Below are 6,000 nucleotides of genomic sequence, written 5' to 3' on the forward strand. Positions count from 1 at the left end.
GGCTTGCTAGCGGGGTTTGCCTCTGTGTGTCACATCGGGCAGGGGAAGGTTGGAGGTGTTTACAGAAGGGGATAGGAACCCTTCTGTGTGTTGCCAGGAAAGATGGAGAGGACGTTGCTGGGAGCATGGGGTTGGAGAAGGTGTGTTGCCTAGGGAGAATCAGAGAGGGTGTGTTGGTGGGAGGGGAGGGCTGGAGTGGGTGTGTTGGCAGGGAGGGCAGAAGGGAAGGTTGCCTGGCTGTGTATTTCCTGAAGCAGTCCTGAGAGCTGTGCCCTGTGGTGGGGTGGGCACCTTCACTGGCAGCTCAGAGCCCAGCACTAACCCTACCTGTTTTTAATTTCCACTATCTGTGGGGAGAGGGAGGGAATTTGTCTAAGACCCCCAGTAATTAAGTTTCTCTAGTGAAAATATGCCCAATTCATATCTGATGTGGCTGCTTTGGTGGGGACAAGAAGGTTTGGGGCGTTGATCTGTTTATGAGTTGTATTGGCAGAAGGTCCTTGGCAGAAGTCAGGAGGATCAGAGTGGTCAGAGCCACTGGGGTGGTACAAGAGTGCGAACCCCCAAAATGGCTTGCACAGAAAGCTCTCGCATGTTAGAGGGGACCCCACTCTGTCTCCCCTCGTCCCTGGGCAAGGAGGGAAACTCCTCTCTCTGGGCCGGATTCTCTGTCACTCCTTCCTCTGTTTTCTGTGCCCATGGATGCCGGCTTCTGTAGAAGAGTGCCCAGGGAGTGCCACCTGCACATTGCCCCATCACTGCCACCAGCACACACCAGGTTAACTTGGCAGTGCTGAAAGGTCTGTGGCTAAGCCAGGGGAGCAGTTTGTGTACCCAGCCCTCTAGACTGTGCCCACGACCTTTCTCCCAGCCCTCTGCAGCTGGGTTGAGTCAGGCTCGCAGCGGGGAGTGGGAGAAAGGGTCACCGCTGCAGGCTCTAGCGCAGGGCTGAGCAGTCAGTGCCTGGCAGTGGAAGACAAGCAGCACAGGGCTGAGCCGGGCTGGGTGCAGGGAGGTGCCTAAGGCAGAGCCTGGTGGCAGAGAGCTCCTCTGTCCTTAGCTCTTTTGGGGCTTTTTCCAGTTCATGTGGGGGAGCACCGAGGTTGGGGGGAAGCAGGGAGTGCAGCTGGCCATGCTGTGGGGAAGGCTTTCCATTCTCTCTCTCTCTCTCTCCCTCTCTGCCCTGTACAGGGCAGACCTGGAGCCCTTTCGGTCTGATTTCCGTACTGTGGGCTTTCCCCAGCCTCTCATACACTCATGCAGGCGGAATCCATGTTAGTAGGGCAGAGGAGACTGTTAAAAAGCCATTGTGAACTCCCCAAGGTCAGGCACAAGAGACAGCATCCACTAATCCAAGGTCATTTCCTGGGCTAAAAGCAATAAAATGTTTTATTGATAAACTGAAGAGGGGAAAATATACACACTAAATCCGCTCTCACACATCCTGGGCCATGCATGGGCCGCAGCTGCCTCCATCGTAGCCCTGCCCAGGATAATGCAGGAATTGTTGCCCTAATTGTCTGGCTGGCATTAGCAGGGCACTCCTGTGGGGGAAGCACACCATGCTGGCACTGACAGGGCACTGCGTGAGGAAGCTCACCACTCTGGAGACGCAGTTGGCACTGGCAGGGCACTGTTGTGGGGGAAGCTCGCCACACTGGAAACTCAGTTGGCACTGGCAGGGCACTGCTGTGGGGGAAGCATGCCGTGCTGGGGACCCAGCAGGAAATGGCTGTGAAGGTTTGGCTCTGTCTGAGGCATCCCTGCAGATCGCAAGTGTGAAAGGCCCCAGCGTGTAGCATCCTCGGCTCGCGCTTGGCTCGCCGCCCTCCCTGCTTAGGGCTCCTTGGTGGTGTGGATTATCTCCATTCACGCTCATGCCACAGCCGTGAAAAAAGAAAGGGACTGTGCAGTGTTCCCCCATCCCAAATAGCACCATTAATAATTGATCGAATGAGAGCTCGCAGCTCCTGGAAAGCTGGCACCGGGGCCTCCCTCCTGAACGGAGCTGCTCAGCTGGGCTCAAAACTCTTCAATAAGAATATGAAAGCTCCATCTGTTCAACGTACATGGCCCTCGGAAGTGACAATCCTCACAGTCCCTTCCCACTGCCAGACCCCAGTTCCAAAGCCAGAGCCCCCTTTCTGTCCCCTTCCCCCCAACCAGAACCCCCTCCCCACAGCCAGGAACCTCTCCTCATCCCCTCCCCAGAGCCAGAACCCTTCCCCACAGTCAGAACCCCCTCCTTCTCCCCTTCCCCCAGCCAGAACCCCCTCCCCACAGCCAGGAACCTCTCCTCATCCCTTCCCCAGAGCCAGAACCCTTCCACACAGTCAGAACCCCCTCCTTCTCCCCTTCCCCCAGCCAGAACCCCCTCCCCACAGCCAGGAACCTTCCTCATCCCCTTCCCCACAGTCAGGACCCCCTCCTCATCCTCTCCCCACAGCCAGAACCCCCTCCTCACCCCCTTCTCACAGCCAGGAATCGCTCCAAACCCCCTCCCCACAGTCAGGACCCACTCCTTCTCCCGTTCCCACAGCCAGAACCCCCTTCCCCACAGCCAGGAGTCGTTCCTCATCCTCTCTTCACAGACAACCCCCTCCCCACAGCCAGGAACCTCTCCTCATCCCCTCCCCAGAGCCAGAACGCCTTCCCCCAGCCAGAAACTCCTCCATCTCCCCTTCCCCCAGCCAGAACCCCCTCCCCACAGCCAGGAACCTTTCCTCATCCCCTTCCCCACAGTCAGGACCCCCTCCTCATTCTCTCCCCACAGCCAGAATCCCCTCCTCATCCCCTCCTCACAGCCAGGAATCGCTCTGAACCCCCTCCCCACAGTCAGGACCCACTCCTTCTCCCGTTCTCACAGCCAGAACCCCCTTCCCCACAGCCAGGAGTCGCTCCTCATCCTCTCCTCACAGACAACTCCCTCCCCACAGCCAGGACCCCCTCGTCATCCCCTCCCCAAAGCCAGAACCCTTTCCCCCCAGTCAGAACCCCCTCCTTCTCCCCTTCCCACAGACAGAACCCCCTCCCCACAGCCAGGAACCTCTCCTCATCCCCTCCCCACAGACAGAACCCTTTCCTCATCCCCTTCCCAAAATCAGGACCCTCTCCTCATCCTCTCCCCACAGCCAGAATCCCCTCTTCATCCCCTCCTCACAGCCAGGAATCGCTCTGAACCCCCTCCCCACAGTCGGGACCCACTCCTTCTCCCGTTCCCCCAGCCAGAACCCCCTTCCCCACAGCCAGGAGTCACTCCTCATCCTCTCCTCACAGACAACCCCCTCCTCACAGCCAGGAAACCTATAATCCCCTCCCCACAGCCAGGAACCCCTCCCCACAGTCAGGACCCCCTCCTCTTCCTCTCCCCACAGCCAGAACCCCCTTCCCACAGCCAAGAACCCTGTCATACCCTCCCCACAGCCAGGACATCCTCCTCATTCTCTCCCCCTAGCCAAAATCTCCTCCTCACACCTAGGATGCCCTTCTCTTCCTGTCCCCACAGCCAGGACCTCCTCCCTGCCCCCTGCCCCCTCCCCAACCACAACCTACTTACCCCACAGCCAGAACTGACCCCCTCCTCTTGATTCCCTTCCTCCTCAACCAGAGACTTTTCCCACACCAGTCCCTGCCCACAGAGCTGGAATTTCTCTCCCCAGCCCAATCCTTCCCTCTCAGTGGGGATCCCCCATTTCCCAACTCATTCCCGCACCAGACTCACCTTATTCCTTTTATGCATCCACACTCCCGCTCCCCATACAGACAGAGTGCCTCCTATCTACCCCAGTCCTTCTTTATAACACCTAGGCTCCCCTTTTTCCCTACCCCCCAGACCAGGATCATAAGGGCTGGATTCTCCTCTCACTGATGTGGGAGTAACTCCATGGCACACAATGGGTTCAAAGCAGGGTGAGAGGGGGCCCAGGAGTTCTACTCTGAAGGAAGGCAGGAGGCATGTAGAGAGAGGCATGAGTGTGTGTAGTTACAGCTGTACTGGGGCAGGTGGGAGGGAGGTAGAGACTCCATTGCAGCTCCTGTGGTAGAGGATGCTTTCCCTCGGAGCTCCCTTGCTGTCCCCTTGTTTTTGCTCCCTTAGAACTCCCTATACTGTTGTCCTTTCAGCCTGACATTGTCCATTCTTGGTGGATTATTTAGAACCCCTGCTGTCCTTTCGGAGTATGGGGTGAGGGAAGTGGTTTTCCCTTCCCTCCCCAGTCTTGCTCTGTATTCGTCTAGCTCCAGGAACTCCAGCTGGCTGTCATTCAAAGCTGGAACTCAGCAGGGACCTGATGCTCAGCCTGGTGGAGGGCATGGTTGGATGTGATCTGAAAGAGTGTGGGTTTTGGTTAATAAAGGGTCCAGTCTTGAGAGACAGGGTGGCCTTGGATGGGGACTTAGAAGATCTGGGTTCTGTTTGTGGCTGTGCTACAAGCCTCCTGTGTGATTTTAGGCCAGTCACTTAATCTCTCTGTGCCTCAGTTCCCATCCATAGAACTTTGATGCATCTGTTTCAATTGTAAGCTCCTCTGAGCAGGGATTGCATCTTGCTTCATTTGTACAGCACCTAGTGCAGTGGGGCCCTGATCTCACTTGGGGCCTATAGGTGCTTCCAGAATACAAACAATAGTAGTACATCCTGGAGCCCAGACTCCACTGGGAACAGGACTGAGCCAGCTTGGCAGGGCGAGGACCATTCAGGGACCCTGTGCTGGACTCACTTGCTACGTGATGTTCACCTCAGAGACGGCAGGTTTCCAGCAGGGCCACTGGACAGGCAAGTGCCATTCTGCAAAGGCAGCTTTTGTCACCGTGAGGTTATTCTTGGGGCTTCTTCCCTTTAGTCTTTCCTCCCTCCTCTCCCTCTTTGCTTTCCCTCTCTTGGCCCTCCCCTTCCTTCAAGTGAGGTGCGGCCTTCCATGCTCTCAGACAGCAGCTCACATCTTCTATCGGGGCACCCCTTTCTCCCTCCCCCCATGAGTGTGGGGCCCTCGCTGGCTAAGAGGGAACAGCTAGGCTGTTGGGTGCAATGGCAGCAGGCTGGGGATAATGGAGGGTCCTGTTAGGGTTCTGGGGGTCAGTGAACTTGAGAGGGAGGTTCCACCCGCCCTCCCGGGGTCCTATGCTCCATTTGCACCCCTTGTTCTTCAGACCGGCCCCCCTTTGTGCTGTAGGCAGTCTCAAGGCAGAGCAGGGGGTGGCTGCATCTCCTCCACCCCGGGGCTGCGCTATACACTCTCTGCGGTATTGTTTTCAGAGGAAGTGCTCAGTGTAAATAGAGCATGTGGGAGAGTTTGTCCTGGGCAGAGATGAAAAGTCCCTGTGACAGGTTCGGGTTATAAATGGCTTCCTCAGATTGATGTGAAATCAAAACATTTCTGTTTGGGAGAAGAAAATAAAGGGGGATGTTTACTTAGCCAGGAATCTTTAAACAGTGCAATGGAGACGCAGGGTGATGTGGGGTGTGGGGGCACAGTTTGGAGGGGAGGGGAGACTCTGCTTAGCTCCCAGAATCTACCCACCCCTTGTGCAGAGGAGACGGGTGAGGATCCCTTGCTCAGCAGCTCAGTTCCGCCCCCTCTGCTTGCATGAAGGAAGCACAGAGAGTCCGGCATCAGTGGGTTGAAGGTTACCTAAGGCGTCCGTCCCTTTTAGAAGCCAGTGACCCCTAGGGAGCGCGCTCTCCTCCTGAACCCTTGGCCCAGCCTGGGCAGAGGGGGAATCAGTTGTGCTTATACAGGGCCCTTCCTCTAAGGCTGTTGAGCAGCAATTGAAGCCCACCACGTTACAGATAGGGAAACAGAGGCACAAAGAGGCGAAGTAACTTGCATGGGCTCACACAGTGAGTCAGCTACAGAGCTGGGAATAGAACCCAGGAGTCCTGATTCCCAGCCTCCTGTGCTGACCATTAGACCACATATCCCACCCCATCCCGTCCGGCTGACAATGGAGCGCAGAAGTTCTGACTCCCAGTCCTTTGCTCTGACCACTGCCGCATGGAAT

This window comes from Eretmochelys imbricata, chromosome 18 (genome assembly GCF_965152235.1).
Source record: "Eretmochelys imbricata isolate rEreImb1 chromosome 18, rEreImb1.hap1, whole genome shotgun sequence".
NCBI lineage: Eukaryota > Metazoa > Chordata > Testudines > Cheloniidae > Eretmochelys > Eretmochelys imbricata.